Here is a 19,157-nt window from a genome sequence, read left to right as displayed (position 1 = left end):
ATTCTAGCCATAGCTCCACCTCTTAGCTGCTTTCAGTTCAGAATGGCCTTTGTCCTTTCAGATAGGGATTATAGACCCAAGCCATCTGTTTGTCTAGGTTCTGTGTCACATTTCTTTAAAAAAAAGAAAAACTGAAAGGAAACAAAGAAAAGAAAATAGAAAAGGGACTCAAAAATTTACCATAGATTTTTTTTCATATTTGAAAGTCTTGAGCATATAGCCATTTTAACAGAGAAGCTGTTAAGAGTGCAAAAGCAAGAGAACATTTAAAGAAACAGCCAAGAGAAGAAATCAGCCATTTGCACTGGGAGAGTCTACCAAGGCACAGAATTCAGGGACATCCCCCTCCTGACACCACTTGTATATCTGTATATGACAAACTCCAGAAGGGCAGGGAGCCTCTCTTGCTAAACATATTGTGGCCAGTACTTACCACAGTGAGAGCACATGGCAAGTATACAAAGGAGAGGTAGGAAGAAAAAGAGGAAGAGAGGAAAAGGGGGTGCGGAAGGACAGACATGGAAGATAGACATGGGGCATGACGTTGTCCTGTTTTGTATTGCAAGCCATCTTTTCCTTTTGAGTGACAACCACCATCTACCCTACACCAAGAGATTGGTCTTAGATAGCCATTACAGAAGGGTATAAATATCTTGTTTCATATCATAAGTCTTACATTTATATTGACTCCAGCCCAGTTCTCCTCTCTTTTTATTTCATATCTTCCCTCAGATGGTCTTTACTTCTTTGAACATTTCAGCATGCTTGGTCATATTTATTGACAGTATTTCTAGGATTGCTTCAATATATTACAGGGCCTCTCAGTATCCTCCTGGAAACTCTTCCCTTTTCACTGTAAGGTTGACAGGAAAAAGTTAAAGAATGTTCACAAATTCTTCCAATACATATAGATTCTTCTTTCATAGTTTCTGGACTTAGCAGAAAAAACTTGGATTTGAGCACATCTTGAACGCATGTTCTGATGGTCTGGGAATGTATATGCTTAGAAAATATAACTTAAAAGGCTACTGATTGGAAAATTCTTTTTTGAGACAAAATTTACACCAATCATCTGGAATATAATTAGTATTGCTAAATGATTACCTATATCGTGAGGGCAAAAAAAAACACTTCCTCCTTGTTTGTCATTTTAAATTTAGTAAGTGCGAATGATAAATATCTCTATGTGTATGGACTTCATGCAATGTAAAATTAAACACTTGAACAGAAAGAGGTGTGAAACTCGGCAAGGCAATTTATTTGAAATAATCTAAAACCTTAACATCAGTTTTTTACAGCTCAACCATGTCAACTCATAAATTTGTTTTCAATGCAGTCTTGAATCAGCACAGGAAGATTTTGAATAACAACATGGACCAAGACTTATCCTGAAGCACACAAATCATTTCTGGCATATATGCTCATAACAACAGGCTTCAGAAGAAAAGGGAACAGTGAAAGTTCTAAGAAACTGGGCAGGAATACTTCCTAACGTTCAGTGGTTTAGATGAGTTGCTAAATTCTAAGCTGCAAAAGCATATGTAGTTTGCATGAAAAAAATAATTTTATTCACAATGTGGACAAAAAGTCCCTTTGAACATGCTCTATTTGGGGGTAATTTTGTGACTCAAAGGGTTCTTCACATTTCCCCAGGGATGCTTTAATCATTTCTGTCTTTTGCCTTTTAAAGACATCAGAAAAATCCAGTTATGTGTCATACGTGTGCATAGGTACCACAGACATTCAGAACGTATATTTCCTGCTAAGTAATTAGGAGTGGAAAAGCAGGTCCCTGTGAGCTGAATGATGGTTTTCCCTATTGTTGAGGACAAGCTCATTAAATCTCAATATTTCACAACAACTCTTTAATATTCATTAGGGGATCAATGCCCAAATCAAAATATTGTGGTTCTGAAAGATTTTCTACATTTCACAGTTCAGCCAAAGGGCACCTTTGGGAGAAATATCTGAGATTTAGAGAAATGTAATGGAAAATATACATAAATACTTAAAAATAATCTAAACCCAATTCCTTACAACAAAGCTAAGCCAGGAAATGTCTGAATTTAGATACAGTTACTATAATCCAAATGGGTATTTTGGGGAGGGAGTAAAAGCAATCTCTGTGTGTTCTTAAACCAGAATTAACTAAAATATCCTATATAAGTCATTCCTGGATGGGACAATAATCTTTTTTCTTCTGTGCTTGCCACTATTTGTTCTGATACTTCCTTCTCTCATTCTCCTTATTTCAGAGAAATTAGCAAATCTCTCCACTACCAAAACTTTCAATTATTTCATAAATTTGAATGTGGTTTTAGTCTGGAAGCACAAACACATATAAAATGGCACTCATCTATCTTGATCTTTATTTCCTGCTGCTTGTAACATTTCCAGTCTGAAAAATGTGCCTTCTTTCTGTCAACTTCCATAAGTAGAGCAACTGCCTCTTCATTATTAATTTGTATCTTCCCCCACCCCTCTCTCTCTCTCTCCCTTTTTTTTTTGTTCCCATAGGGCCTGAAAGTGCTTTTGGGCTGTTACAAGTTTTCTAAACTGCAGTTACTTCTGACTTCATGGAGTCCTTAATTCTTCAGGTTTATCTCACTCATTCCAGGTCTCCCAAGAGCATGGCACTCCTTTGTCAATATTCTGTTCATTCTTCTTTCAAAACCTAAATACACCCGAGAACCTCTTAGATGCCCCTTCTTTCTTGTTAGGGATTCATTGTTTAGAAAGATTCTTCTAATCCCTCTTGAACCACACTATCTACTCACTAGGATCCCTGCTAGGAATGACACCACTTTTTTGTTTTAGCTGTATTTGGAATTTGTTCCACAAAAGTCCAGAATGACATTTTCAAGTGCCTCGAATTGAGCTCCCTTCTTTGTTCTGATTTTCACGAATGACTATTCACACACTGTTCCCTCTGCCCAGAATGGCTTTTCTCCCCTCCTTTTTCTGGCCAACTCAGTCATCCCTTAAGGAAATCTACTTAGTAATCACTTTTCTCTAAAGCCTTCCAGTCCCCCATCTCTGTTCCTCCATGACATTTGCATGTGCCTCTACTAACTCTCAGCACATTGCACTGAAATGAATTACCTAGACTGTGAGTTCTGGAAGGACTACAGACCCAGAAGTTCCTGGTGCCTCTCCGTTATATTCATTCGTCCGTTCATTTATTCATTTAGTCATTCATTTAAAAGCATTTTTCAAGAGTCTACTATATGCCAATCTTCCAGGCTCCAAAACTCAGCAGTGAACGACACAAACAATATCCTTGTTCTCTGGAGGCTTGTGTCTTAGTGGGATGAAGCCTGATGATGAGCAAGTAGACAGATAAATGAACAAGATAATTTCCATCGTTAACTGCTACCAGTAAAATACATAAAACAGTCCAGTAATAGTGTGATGGGGAGGGTAGTATAGACAGGGTGGTAAGGCAAATCCTTTTTGTGTAATGATACTTGAGTTGTAATCCACATGGCATGCAAAAACAGGATTAAGAACATCTGATTAGGAAAATGCAAATCAAAACCACAGTGAGATAGCACAATACACCTGTTAGGATGGCTATTATCAGAAAGACAAGAGACAAGTGTTGGTGAGTACGTGGACAAAAGGGAACCCTTGTGCACTGTTTGTGGGAATGTAAATTGGTGCAGCATAATGAAAAAGTTTGGAGGTTCCTCGAAAAATTAAAAATAGAACCACCATATGATCCAAAAATTCCACTTTTGGGTATGTATCTGAAGGAAAAAAAAATCACTATCTCAAAGAGATATCTGTATGTGTACACACACACACACACACACACACACACATACATAAACACACACAATGGAATATTATTCAGCTACTAAAAGAGAAGGAAATTCTACTCTTTGCAGCAGCATAGAATGGAACTTGAGGGCATTATGTTAACTAAAATAAGTCAGAGAAAGCCAAATACTGTATGATCTCATTTATATGAGGAATCTAAAAAAAGTGAACTCAAAGAAACAGAGTAAAATGGTAGTTTCCAGGGCCCAAGGGGTGAGGGATGGATGAAGGTGGTCAAAAGGTACAGACTACCAGCTGTAAGGTAAATAGTTCTGGGAACATAATGTATAGCATGGTGCCTATAACAATACTGTATCATATATTTGAAAAGTGTGGAAGAGGTAGATTTTAAAATTATCACCACACACATACACAAAAATGGTAATTATGGAGAGGATGAATATGTTAACTAACCTTATCACTGTGGTCCTATCATTTTGCAACATTTATATGTATCAAATCATCCTATTATTCCCCCAAAACTTACATATATCTTATGTCAGTAATATCTCAATAAAGCTCGGTGTGAAAAGATTCTGAAACATTTTCTTTAAAAAAAAAAAAAGAAAGAAAGAAAGAAAAAGATCTGGATGTAGTGTCTATGGCCTTACAGCAGGAGCAAGCTTGCCCAAGGAACAGAAAGAGGCCTAAGTGAGTAGATCATAGCAAGTAAGAAAGAAAGAGAGGTAGGCGGAGGACAGATCAGGTTTGGCCTTGAAAGCCATGGTAAGGGTTTGGATTTTATTCTAGTGCAAATATAAGCCACTGGAGGGCTTTAAAAATAGTGATACAAAATGGCTTGCATTTAAAAACGCAATTGTTGAATGTTTGTTGAGTGAATTCAACAAATTGTGTTCCCTTCATTTCCATATCATCAACAAGTTCTTTGGGGCGATTTTTAAATCTCAGATTGCTCTTTCCATATTAGAAAAAGTTGGAGAAAAAAGCTGATTTGCTCCTGATTTGCTAGCATCCCTCCTTCCAAAGTCTTCATTCACTTCACTGTTTTGATCTCCTAGAGTGACTTATTCATGCACTGTTCCTACTGCCCAGAAGGTCTTTTCTTCCCTTCTTTTTCTGATCAACTTTTGGTCATCAACTTTTGGTCATCTCCCAAAGAGACCTTCTGAATAATCAACCTCTGAAGGTAGACTACATCATCAGTTCATCGGTCCATATTTCTTGACTGAATAGAACTAATATTGCAAAACTTCTACACAAGAGGGATCTGAGATCTTTCTGCCTTTCTCCCCCTGTCATACTTTCACCCCTATCCCAACAAGACAGCAGTCTTAGTTGCTGATAAATTTTCCTTTAGGTGTGCTCTACCAAAGTTTAAATTAGGGCAGGTGGGGGCAGGGGCAAGTAAATTGGGCAGGAACCCAATTGTTGTCCTGTATCTACGTCATAACTTCCAATCCACTTTTAGGAGTAAGAGAACTGATTAGTTTGGTCTCATCTGCCTGACCCTCATGTCTACCCCAAAACTGGTTCTGAATTCAGAGCAAAGAATAAAAGCGTTTCTGAAATGCCAGCAATGTATACAGTCTGATGTGGCTTGATGACACTAAATTGGAAGTTTGAGAGCCTGCTAGACTTGGGGTCTAGTTACAACTCGATTGCTAACCAGCTGTGAAAATGTAGGTCAGGCACTTAAAACCAGTAGCTAACTCTTGCTGTATGTCAGACATTAAGCACTACATAGATTATGTCATTTCATCTTCAAAACAATTCAGAGATAGATATAATTATTAGCCCGTTTTGCAGGTAAAAAAAAAAAATGGGCACAGAGAGTAAGGCTGATAGCTGCGACTTGAACCCAGACAGCCTGACTGACTTGAGAGCCTGACTCAGCCTATTCAAATTTCCATTTTACTCATCTATAAAATGTGCGGGTTGGACGAATCTCTAAGATGTCTGTTAACCTTAAATTTCTCTGACACCCCCTCTGCCTGGTTTACCTTCTCAAAGATAACATGTCCATGTTCAATGCTCTGATTTGGGCAAAACTATCCCCGTTACTTTTTTTGGGGGGGGAGGGCAGGGGGGGAGTTGTGTGTGTAGTTAGTTGAAGACACGCTATTTATCTTAACAATTGTAGCTGAATGTTTCCCCTGCCCCTTAAAATAAAGGTAAAGCTAGTTTTATCAGCTCAACAAATCTGACCTACATACTTTTCCCAGTACTTATCGTTTCAACTGTGTCTCTTGTGAGTAGCTAACGTCTCTAAAACTCAACTCTTATATTTTGGCAATATCTATCTCCAACCATTTTCTATCCATATCCTCTTCCCCTTCCAAGTTGTAACCTTCAATTAGAAGAACCTATTAATACCCCATACTTAGTTTCCCACCCCAGACTTTAAAATCACATTTAGAAGCACATCACACCCTCTTTCCTATTATGTTGTGTGTTCCCATGGGACATACACGCTGATTATATCCAACTGTGATTATTTGGGACCACAGTTACACACTCCTTACCAATTGCTCATTTAACATGACTCATCCTGTTTTCCACCAAACTGTTTGGTCTGTCGAGAGTGGATTGATGAGTCTTGACAGATTCTTCCTCCCAACTCAGAGGTGACCCTGAAAAATAAACACATCTCCTCAATGACCACGTGGAATCTGCTGTGGGCAATCATGGCCCGCACCTCAGCATTACCTTCACCCCTCTCAAACTTCTAGAAACTCTAGCAGAATCCCCCCGTGGTCTAACATCCTTGGTCCCCTTTTTATCTGTGAGTTATGGAGTGTTTCTTATTTTTTGAAGGCACGCATTCACACAACATGGTTTGAACCAGAGAACCGATGGCCAGCTCTACCGAGTTCTGATTATTTTTTCTTTTATTTATGTTTTGCTATATTTTCTCACTCGTGACATTAGTTTTGAATACATGCTAATCACTTGGGATCTTCTTCTTGACCTCCTTCTGACTAAATCATTATGCTGCACTATCCCTAGCATACATAATCGTTAATAAAAATAGCTAATATATGCTCAGCAAAAGACATGTAGTAGAGGGGCGCCTGGGTGGCTCAGTCAGTTAAGCGTCCAACTCTTGGTTTCAGCTCAGGTGTTGATCTCACGGTTTGTGAGTTAGAACCCCGCATCGGGCTCCATGCTGACAGTCCAGAGCCTGCTTGGGATTCTGTCTTTCCTTCTCTCTCTGCTCCCACCCTGCTCTCTCTCTCTCTCAATCTCTCTCAAAATAAATAAACTTTAAGAAAATTTTTTTAAAAAGACATGTACTAGAACCTTTAAGACAGCACTATCTGCAAGTGCCCCAAACTGTAAGCTAACCAAATGCCTGTCAACAGTAGAATGAGTAGATTGCAGTGTATTTCCACAGTGTAATACAGTAAGATAAACAAGCTTAACTACATGTAATAATATGGATGAATCTCACAAACATAATTTGAGTGAAAAAGACCCAAGACCAAAGTATAAAACTATATGCTTCCATTTAGATGAGAACAAAAGCAGAGGAAAGCAATCAATGCAGTTGGAAGTCAAGAGATTGGTTACCTTGGGGGCTTGAGGGACAGCACCAGGAAGGAGACAAAAAGGAGCTCTGGGTATTAGCCATATTGTGTTCTTGATCTGAGTGCTGATTACATGGGAGTGGTCAGTTCGTCAAAACTAAATGAGTTCTACACTTTAGGGTAGGTGCACTTTATACACCTAAGGCTTTCATTTTTAAAAGTTTAATCAACTAAAAAAAACATAAAACTTTTGAAACTGAAAAAAACTAATTGCTATTCTATACTAAGGGCTTGCTTTTGTATCAACTGGTGTTTATCTCTTTTTTTAATTTATTTTTTTTAATTTACATTCAAGTTAGTTATCATATAGCACAACAGTGATTTCAAGATCAGAATCCTTAATGCCCCTTACCCATTTAGCCCATCCCCCCCGCCACAATCCCTCCAGCGACCCTCTGTTTTTTCTCCATATTTAAGAGTCTCTTAGGTTTTGTCCCCTTGCCCATTTTTATATTATTTTTGCTTCCCTTCCCTTATGGTCATCTGTTTTGTATCTTAAAGTCCTCATATGAGTGAAGTCATATATTTGTCTTTCTCTGACTAATTTCGCTTAGCATAATACCCTTACAGCAGCACTATCAACAATAGCCAAAGTATGGAAAGAGCGCAAATGTCCATCGATGGATGAATGGTTAAAGAAGGTGCGGTGTGTGTGTGTGTGTGTATATATATATATATATATATATATATATTGGAGTATTACTTGGCAATCAAAAAGAATGAAACCTTGCCATTTGCAACTACGTGGATCTATCTCATTTTTATGTGCTAATATTTTTCATCTACAGTAATAAAGCTGAATCCAGCATTCTAATGTAGACAGCTCGAGCCCTTGTTTAAATCTAGGCTCTGATAATTTCTAGACGTTTTGTTTTGTTTTTGCTGCTTTTGCTTCTCCCATCTTTATTTCTCATCCATAAAATGGATTTTATGAGAAATAAAATTTTTTATTTCTCATCCTGTTTTCTCATCCATAAAATGAAGGCAATAACAGTAGCTACTTCATAGGTTAGAGGTATTAAATGAGCAAATCCTTGTAATCTACGTAACAACACCCGATACGTAGTAAGTGTTCAATAACCTTTACTGAACTACAGTTTCTGGTTTGTCTTTCCTACAAATACTCATTTCTTGTAAACTGAAGCATTGTGACACAGTCCACAAGCCCTTCCGCCTTCAGATATTAGAAGCCAAACAAAGGGAGCACCGTGCTGTGTTCCACACAGGAATAAACGCATAAACGAGGGAAGGAGTGAATGAATGAAGTAGGGAAGAATGTCATCCCAGCATGTGAAGATGTGGCCTAGATAATGGAAAGACGGGAAGCAAACTTAAAACCAGCAAGATACATCACCATCCTCAGATTTTCTAAAAGAAACATTAAGGTAGAGGGGTAAGTACATCTGTGCTTCTCAATGGACCCTGCCATTCATTACGACTGTGTGTTGTGTGTACGTGGCCGGCAGCTTGTGTAGCAAAAAGACTGCTGATTCGGAGCACCTAGATTTAAGGCCATGGCTACTTAAATGCCTGCGCAGCTAACTTCTCCTTTCCTCAGTGTCCTCACCTCTGTGTGATAAGGGTAGTATTAACAGCAACCACCTCATAATTTGAGGTTTGTAGCCACTAATATCAGTAAGTAACTTGTAATAGTTGGCATTTAGACAGCACTAACAAATATTTGTGAAAGACACTAAATAAATGTTCAAGGTTTACTCTAGAAAAAAGTATAGTGTCAAAACTTATATTTTTTTCTCTGTTTTCTCTGAAGTAGAGTAAAACCTTGGATTGTAACTTGTTCTGTGAGCGTTCTGCAAGACGAGCCAACATTTCTAGCAAATTCTAACTTGATAAATGAGCGATGTCTTGCAATACGAGTACTAGTGACACTGAACATCACATGATCACAACTGGGCAGTGGTTCTCTCTCTCTCTCTCTCTCTCTCTCTCTCTCTCTGCAGGATTGTGGGTGATCATCTCCCATGCTCAAATGCTCAGTCTCAGGCCACAGTGTTTGGCAGAAATCAGTGAATTTTCAGAACATTGGAAAGTGCCCACAATTGGCGTAGTGTACTTTTTGTCACTTCTAAGCACCTATGGACCATCCTTTGCTTTTATATACAAGAGTAAGCTTAGGAATGCTTTGCTTCATTCTAGGTCAGGCTGCCTGCAGATAGAGACCCTTTCCTCTGCTGACCTATTGCCAGTTATGTTAAATACAGTCTATGACAAGAGTTTATCAATACTGTACTGTAGCCAACATCTGTGTGAGTGTATACAATGGCCCCCATGCAGAAAAAGGTTGAATAGAAAAGTGGTAAGAAGAAGGAGATGATTACAGGGGAAGTTAAGGAGATCATCGAGACGTACAAGCGAGGTAGGAGAGTTGCCGAAATTGCAAGATTTTATAAGAAGTCTACATCTGCATCTCGTCTACAGAGAAGGAGGAGAAAGACGTGGAGGAATCCCTCACTTCAAATGAGATTATGGAGATGTGTAATATGTGGGAAACAGTGCAAAATTTTATAGAAAAGCACCACCTAAATAAGGCTGTAGCAGTGCACGTGATTAATCTGTTTAACCACAATGCAATGTCACATTTCTGCGAAATCCTCAAAAGGAGGCAAAACCAAGTGTCATTGGATACGTTCCTTGTTAAAGTTGCATGAAAAGAATAAGATTCCATTGAGCCAATCGATAGCAGTGATTCCATTAGTGATAGTGAAAGTCATCCTACACAATAACCCTCCTCTCTCGTCTCCCTCACCCCAGCCACGAAGGTTTCCAAAGGTAAGTGCAGGTTAATTTGTTTATTTTTCTTTATATTTTTTATTTTCTTTATTATTTTGTGTTATATCACGGTATGTAATCATTTTTACATGAATATTTTTGGGTTGAGGCATGATTCATCTGAGTGTTCAGTATTTCTTATGGGGAGACTCGCTTTGATATACAAGTGCTTTGGATTACAAGCATGTTTCCTGAGTGAATTATGCTCGTAAACCAAAGTTTTACTGTACTTCCAACTGTTCCTCTCAGGCCCCCAATGCACACAAGCCAGCCTCTGGTAATTCAGAGCCCTCCCTGAAAAGTACTCCACACAGACCTGCCTCTTCCCCATCCCAGATCTCTCCTTGGGATCTTTATAAAGCATACTTGTGGGGGCACCTGGATAGCTCAGTCAGTTGAGCACCCAACTCTTGATTTTAGCTCAGGTCATGAGCCCAGGATCTTGGGATTCAGCCCAGCGTTGAGCTCCACCCTCAGTGCAGAGCACACTTAAGATTCTGTCTCTTTCTCCCTTTGCCCCTCTCCCCAGTTCACACTCTCTCTCTCAAAAATATAAAAACAAGAACAAAAATGTGTGCTTTATCTATTCATCGATGGACATTTTGGTTCTTTCCATAGTTTGGCTATTATTGATAATGTTACTGTAAACACTGAGATGCATGTACCCCTTTGAATTAGTATTTTTTAGCCTTTGGACAAATATATGGTACTTATAGATATTATGGATAAATGTGTGTGTACACACACACACACACACACACAATGGAATATTACTCAGCAATCCAAAAGAATGAAATCTTGCCATTTGCAATGATATGGATGGATCTAAAATGTATCATGCTAAGTGAAATAAGTCAGAGAAAGACAAATACCATATGATTTCACTCATATATGGAATTTAATGAACATAGGGGAAGGTAAGGAAAAATAAAATAAGATAAAAACAGAGAGACAAACCATAAGACTCTTAACTATAGAGAACAAATTGAGGGTTTCTGGGGGGAGGTGGGTAGGGGGATGAGCTAAGTGGGTGATGGGCATTGAGGAGGGCACTTGTGATGAGCACTGGGTGTTATACATAAGTGATGAATTACTAAATTCTACTCATGAAACCAATACTACATTATATGTTAACTAGCTTCAATTTAAATAAAATCTTGGAAGAAGATAAATTAGATAGATAGATGATAGATAGATAGATAGATAGATAGATAGATAGATAATAGATGATAGAACGTACTTGTACTGCCTGGTTTATTCCACTCAATCTAGAATAAAATGCAATCCTTTCTGAGAGATAATAATAGGTGAATTTTTTTCAGATAACATTTCTGATTTCAACAGAGCTTTCTGAAATCTGCCTCCTAATCTAGTGAAGTAAAACACACGGTACAAACTTCCAACACCATTTCGTGCTGACGGGATATATTTTCAATCAGAAAGCTTGTGTTGTTTTAGATTCAACAAATACATGACTACCTGTTATACCCTGACTTTTTTGGAGCTGTAAATTGCAAAATCAAAATAATTTTCTCTTTTATATCCTTTCAGATTCAAATGAAGGAGGAAAAGTGGAAAACTAAGAGAAGGAATATGTTCTGATTCTTCTACTGAGTTTTAATTTCCTGGGCAGTGGCCACAAAGCTATATTTAACCCATTCTCTCCCATTTTGAAAAACTCTGTATTTCCCAATACTCTGCAAGCCTGGGAGATAGTTCTCTCCTCAAGCCCACCCTTAGATTTTCTGCTTGATTCCAGGGGTAGCGACCCGGCACACGGGCATATACACACGTGTGCACATTCACATGAACACACACAAAGATATATACAACTGCATTGTCAACCCTTTTCTAGCCCCACCGCCCATTTTCCCAAACGGGAAATGCACAACCTAGACCTCAGTAGTAGCCCTGAATGCAGTCACAAAAGAATTCGGTTAAAAACTGAAGCTAGCCTAAGTTGCAAAAGCTCGGGTTTTATTGACTACATGATGCTTAGGGATCACAGAAGTTAAAAAAAAAAAAAAAAGGAATAACCCGGGTCCAGATCAGAAGACCAGCTGCCCATGTAGTACACTGTGGCAGCCTTCAGGAAGGCTCACTTAATCTGCACCCGTACTTTAGTCCGAGGTGACATTGACAGTGTTATCAGTAGGCAGAAGGGAGTCTCAAACTTCAGGAAATGATTGAGTGGTGGTTAATTCCGGAGGTCCAAACACCTAACCCTTCTCACACCTTCACACACACACACACACACACACACACACGCACGCACACACACAAATCCTATCACAAAAAGTGACTAAAAAAATTCTAGAGATCGACTTAAAAGGTGTATCTAATGGTGCAAACCTGCACTAACCCATGACTCAGAAAGTACCAGAAACAAATAATTACCCATGCACAGAAAGCACTTCCAAGGAAGCTGAATCAGGTCAAGAATAAAAGGTGGTTCGGGACATCCAGTACAGAACTTTCTCCTTCCTGTAATCCCTGGGCAGAAAGGACTGCCTGAAATGCCTTTAAAAACTCTTGAATATTTTGGACTTCTTACATACAGCTTACACGTGAGTATTCTATGAACACCAGCCTGTTCGGAAAAATCTAAACCCTTACAGTCCCAGTGTGGCCATGTACGTAAGGTGGCCTCATTGGACAAGAATCGTATGCTACCAAGGTCACATGGCCCCATTCTGCACTTCCACACTGGCTCGGCACCCAATTGCCTCTTAGCAGAAGCCCACAACCAGCCTGGGCCCCCTTCATTCTCTAACTCACCTCAGCGTTTTCTGTCCACTCACACCCCAACCAAACCCCCAACTGTTTCATTCCTTCACGGACTTTTACCACGGGGAGAAAAGTACAGGATGGAACTCTGGCCGCTGTACGTGCGGTGGAAAAAATAGGTTGACTGTTGGCACACCCATGGCTAAAAGCAGTGTTTCCCTTGACCTGGATGAGGCCCCTGCACTGTGTCCTATGCTTTAGAGGTCTCATTCTGGGCCCCTGCCACCACGCCTCTCCCAAGTCAAGAAGCTCATGGAACCAGATGTGCTCACCTGGAAACTATGCCTCCCCTTATAGACCAGACTCTGGCTACCTGGACCTCTGAAATTCCTTACCCAGCCATCACTGAGCCTGCTTGCAAGGCCAGAATGAAATTCTTCACTCCTGAAAGCAGATGGCAGTGGCCATTTGCCCCTCTCAGGGCAGAGGGGTAGCTAAAGGGCTGCTGTATTTAGGAACTGTGGACACAGCTTTGAGGTGCCCACACACATGTGGTGAGGTCCCTCCTAGTCCAGGAGGGTGCTGCTCGTAGGGGAGAGATGGGGAGCAGGCCAACTCTCAGAATGTCAAGATGCCACGTTTTAGCACAGAACTCTGAGAAGTCTGAGAATTATGAATTTCTGCCTGGCCTCCCAGGTCAATATAAAGGTATCTTTGTTAAGGAAGGAGGACAGAACAAGTTTTATTTAACAGATTATTCACTTGAATTATAATTTTTTGATGGACATGGTTTGTGGGCCTCAATTTGCACTCTCGGTCTGCAGACAATATTAAGGACAGACCTGTGAAAGGCCTATATGCTTAAAGTTCATCCTCTAAAGTTCAAGAAACTAACCTCTGCAAGGAATCTACTCCTAAGTGTCAAGTCACAATTAAACTCTTTAGGACTTCCCTGGGACCAGCACTGCTTTTCAAGATAACATAGTGCCCAGTAAGTACCACTGCCATCCATCCCACCAGGATGTGCCTTGGGTGATTTCCAGGACTCAGTCCTGAATCAAGTCTATCTTCTCTGCTAGCCCGCCCCTGTGTCACATGCTAACAATCCACCAACGTCATTTTCAGTTAAAGCAGAACCAATTCCATTGTGCTGTGTGTCACCTAAACATGGATATAACAGGAATAACATTTAAAATTATATCCACTCTCCACTCCTGCTTGCTCCCATTAAGAAGCATTATGCCCACGGGGCACCTGGGTGAGCTCAGTCTGTTAAGCATCTGACCTCTGCTCAGGTCATGGTCTCAAGGTTCATGAATTCAAGCCCCGCATCAGGCTCTCTCTGCTCTCAGCAGATCCCACTTCAGATCCCCAGTTCCCCTCTCTCTGCCCCTTTCCCACTTGTGCTCTCTCTTTTTCACTCCCAAAACAAATAAATAAACTTTTCAAAAGTGGGGGAGTGGGGGAGGAGGGGGATCGCCTGGATGGCTCAGTCGGTTAAGCGTCTGACTTCAGCTCAGGTAATGACCTCGCAGTTTGTGAGTTTGAGCCTGGCGTCGGGCTCTGTGCTGACAGCTCGGAGCCTGGAGCCTGCTTCGGATTCTGTGTCTCCCTCTCTCTCTGCTCCTCCTCTGCTCGCGCTCTGTCTCTCTCTCTCAAAAATAAATAAACATTAAAAAAAAATTTAAGACACTCTTTAAGAATCCCCTTAATAATCCTGAAAAAACTAACAATTTATTACAAAAACCAAGGTAAATGAGTAAGGAAGAAATAGCAGACATGCTGAAAGGCTAGCTAGTTGGGTTAGCCCTGGAAAGGGCGGAGGTATACCAGCAGGATGCATTGTATGGGTTGGAAAGGAAGCAGGAGGGAAGTGAGAGAAACACTGTGAGAAACAGAACTGGAGCAAAGCAGGTCTAGATAGAGTTGAGAATGAGAGAAGAGAAAGATCTGGAAGCAGCCACTATGTGGGTGAGATTCTGAGAAAGCCAGGCATAGGAGAAGAGAGGTGGCCACAAATTGCCACTACACCTACCCAGGGGGAGAGTCTTCTTCAATTCCTTTGAATCTGGGACTTGCTTTGGCCAATGGAATGTGACAGAAGTGAAACTGTGTAGCTTCCAAGGCAGAGCCTAAGAAGATCTGCGGTGGTCTCTTACGCAAACCTGGAAGGGTCCCTCCTAGAACCTGGCTGCCATGCTGTGAGAATTCCAAAGTCAGGGCGTGAAAAGAAATCAAGACATCCTGACTGACTGTCTCAGCTGAGCTCTCAGCTGACAACCAGCGCTTACCGCCAGCCCCGGGAACGAGCCAAGTTGGGTGTTCCCACCAAATGAGTTGTCAAAGGACTGCAGTACCTGCCAAAAGCATAAGAGAACTACCATCCAGCCGATATCGTCAACCTAGTTATTGACATAAGCCATTACATTGGGGGGTGGTTTGCTATACAGCAAAAGATAACATGGGCACATGGGAAAACATGGGAAAAGAAGATCTTTAAGACACTCAACTGGACGTTATGAATGCAGTCTCTCAAGAGATTGCACTGAAAAGAATTAATTTGCTTTTCAGTTATTTCAAGATGTCAGCTCAGTGCTGAGATGGAGAGGTGAGAGATAAATGCCTTATATTGGGGCACCTGGCTGGCTCAGTCAGCAGGGCATGCCACCCTTAATCTTGGGGTTGTGAGTTCAAGTCCCACGTTGGAGGTAGAGTCCACTAAAAAACAAAACAAACCAGGGGCGCCTGGGTGGCTCACTCAGTTAAGCATCCGACTCTAGCTCAGGACATGATCTCACGGTTCGTGAATTCGAGCCCCGCATTGGAGTCTTTTGTCAGCACAGAGCCCACTCTGGATCCTCTGTCTCCCTCCCTCTCTCTCTCTGCCTCTCTCTTTCTCTCTCTCTCAAAAATAAACATTCAGAAAAAAAAAACAAACCAAAATAAATACATACATACATACATACCTTATATGGACAACACACGTAATACCAACCAGAAGTTCTGAATAATTAGCGCAAAAATCAAGCTTTTCATACCCATACAGAAAGTACTGGATTTTCATGATAATAGCTCAAAATATTAAAAATTCAGCAAGAGGAAAAAGAAGTACGATTTGAAAAAAATCTCCAGTGATCCAAACAATTTATAGTGACTACAAATAGTCAGAATTCCATGGTTATGTCAAGAGTCCCCTCCAAGAGCACTACCCACCCACCATTTCTCTGTAAAAGACCTAGACTCTGAGAATCTTCCAAGCGGTATACTGTCCTTAACAGAATACCCAGTTCTCAGCATCTAGACCATGCCAATATTATGGTCTGTTAACAAAACCCGGACTCTCCAGTATATGGGGGTCCCTAAGTGCCACCGAGCCTTGATGGCTCAAAGGAACACAGGTTCGGATACTTGAGACAGGTTAAAGCACTCCAGGGACCGTAGCAATGCAATTTAGGTGATTGTCGCACACTGTGGGATTCCTGTTCCTTCGTCCAATCCTTTTGGCCACTTGGAAATGACCACAACTGCTATGAGTCAGTGCTCTTTAATAACAGTGTAGAGTGTTGCCAAGTTTGGATCAGCGGAGTTGTTATTTTCTCTGAGCAGTTCAGATCGTTGGCTTGTTTGCATCCTGGACTGCCACACCCATATGTTTAAAGATATTTAGCTTTAAAATCAGAGCAGAGTCAGATAAGCACTTGGCCATGTCCGCTTTCAAGTAGGAATTATGAGTTAATGGCCGATTTGACGTAAATATTTGCCCACCCTCCAGATAAACCACTTGGTAGTATTACTGAAAACCGTCTGTCTTCTCCATGAGCAGAAAGGCCAGCATTCCCAACCCCAGAAGGTCTGCATCATGTAATCTAGAGCTACAACCTTCTACTTCCTCAGCCAAACTCCAAGGCCCATGGGAATAGGCTGGAATCCTGGAAGACACAGATATTGTCCCATGTGCTGATTCCCACAACTGAAATGAATCTCTACCTTAGTCACCAAGAAAGCCCCAGCAATAGCCAGATCGTATTTACCCAACCACACGCCCAAAGTGTCTCTTCCGACGTTAAAGACGCCTCGGTCCATAAAGTAGGAATTAGCTAGAACCTGAGATCCAACGTGAGAACAAGGGAGACTAAGTACTTCAGGTCCCCTGTAAATAAATATTATTTAAATATTTATCCAACATTCGTTTAGCAAGAATCTGGAGCTAATTTTATGATTCTCAAAAATTGTATGCAGCTATTTAATTTATATTTGTTATTTGTATTTATTCCAGTGAGGAAAATTTAAGAAACATACACACACACTTTAACATGTAAATAATAAAGTAAACCACTATAGTCCAAGTTGTTCCAGGAAAACTGGACTAAAACATGCCTTGGTGGGCCAAGACATATAAATCACCATCCATACGGTCCAATCTGAATAGTATTTCAAGGGCACAAAGGCCGGCAACCAAAAAACTCATCTGTCACATTCTGTGTCAGCAAGGATTACACTTGACTGAGTGGCTGAATCACCCTACACTGGCTTTTTTAAAGGAACTTAATGAAGTTAGTTCTGTAAATAATGAAGTCATTATTTACAGAACGGCTTAAATTATTAAAGTGTTCTGGTTAATCCTAATTTCCCTCACGTTCTCCAATCTCTGAGCTGCTCCGACCTGCATAGGCAGCATCATCCAAGCTGTAGTGCCCTTTGGCTTAGGTGGAAAGAGAAAGGATCACATAATTATTTCCCATAATCTCCACTCCCACCCCCTTACTTACACAGCTATGGTTCTGGCAGAGTTACTTTCCTTTGTAGTCACAGGTCATATGAGGTAGCATCTGTTCTCTGACTCAGGCTCTGGCTCCACTGAATACTGTTCCTCCCCTTAACCTGTCAGAATCCCCACTGCTTCTAGTCCCTGGGTGTTGCATCCTCTCTTCTTAGTTCCTGTGATGGGTCAGTTTGGTGTGCCAATTTGCATGGGCCATGGGGTGCCCAGATATTTTGTCAGACATTATTCTGAGTGTGTCTGTGGAGGTGTTTTGGGATGAGATTTAACAGTTGGATTGGTAGACCAAGTAAAGTGGATTGTCCTCCCCGATGTGGGTGGGCCTGATCCAATCAGTTGACGACCTGGATAGAACAGAAAAGCTGACTCTTCCCCAGATAAGGCAGAATCCTCCTGCCTGACGGCCTTCGGGCTAAGCCACCAGCTCTTCTTAGCTCTGTAGCACCCTGCTGGGCTGCGGACCGAGACTGAGACATCAGTCCTGCAGACTTCAGACTTGCCAGCCTCCATAATGACATGAACCGCTTCCAAGAAAGAAAGAAGGAAGGGAAGAAAGGGAAAAAAAGAAAGGAGGAGGGAGGAAGGGGAGGAAGAAAGGAGAAAAGAAAGGAAAGAACCTACTGGGTTTATTTCTCTGTAGAACTGCAACACATTTCCTGTATCCTCCCTCACATCTCTGTAAAGAGTCTCTTCATGAAATTATTTTTAAAGCCGATTGGGTCTACATCTTGTGCCTTCCAGGCCCGTATCTGATACATAAGGTTTTCCTTTTTCTTCTTTCCTCACTTCCCCATGTCCAGAGGTAGGCAATTCCGTTTCAGGGTGGGAGATCCGCCTTTCACTCCTTCCTTCTCGTAAGCTGCCACCCTTGGCAAGGGACTTTCATTGTCATGTTTCCAAGATATTCCGTGTTCTAGAGGGACAACAGGAAATGTATCAAGAGCTTTCTCCCAGTAAGGCTTTATTCCGAAATGTAGTTTTTGCCTCTCCGTACATTTTATCCCATGCCTTCCCAGCTAGAATCACCTTTATGGCCCTCCAACCTGCAAGGGCGCTCGAGACACTGAGCACATTGCTTTCTAGGCTCTACGTTAGAGAAAGGCAAGAGATACAGGGGCTAGACGGCATGAAATTTCTAAACCCTCAGCACCTGCCAGATGTGGGTGTCTTGAACCTCATCACCAGTTTCCTCACATGCCACAGCTGCTCTTGTATCTTTTTTATACACAGCCCCTAAAAGAGTAGAGAAAAGAACTTTTCCTCCTGACCTGCCTGCAAGACTATTGCCCTTTCTGTCATCACCCTTGTGTTTTGATTCTGCATTGTAAGAGACAAAAAGAATCCTTCTGTCAACGCAGCTACCCGCAAAGGGTGCAAAGAGGAACATCATTGACCCACAGAAACTAGAATCCTCTTGGCAGGCAGAGAAAAATGAAAGTCTGGAAACATTCATACATGAAATAATGTGTATGCCATATTTCACTTCAGAA

General features: G+C 41.0%; 1 long non-coding RNA gene across 2 annotated transcripts in view; it reads right to left on the bottom strand.

Annotated features, from left to right (window-relative positions):
- LOC128315132 (uncharacterized) overlaps positions 1-15,731 on the bottom strand; it is a 62,209-nt gene extending 46,478 nt beyond the window's left edge. For both annotated transcript variants that reach the window (XR_008297581.1, XR_008297582.1), the window contains exons 1-2: positions 14,923-15,731; positions 6,306-6,413 (exon numbers count right to left, since the gene is read on the bottom strand). This is a non-coding gene — a long non-coding RNA (uncharacterized LOC128315132). The remainder of the gene's footprint in view (positions 1-6,305; positions 6,414-14,922) is intronic.
- Positions 15,732-19,157: the final 3,426 nt, after the last annotated feature.

This window comes from Acinonyx jubatus, chromosome C2 (genome assembly GCF_027475565.1).
Source record: "Acinonyx jubatus isolate Ajub_Pintada_27869175 chromosome C2, VMU_Ajub_asm_v1.0, whole genome shotgun sequence".
Lineage (NCBI taxonomy): Eukaryota > Metazoa > Chordata > Mammalia > Carnivora > Felidae > Acinonyx > Acinonyx jubatus.
This window is presented reverse-complemented; position numbering and strand designations above follow the sequence as displayed.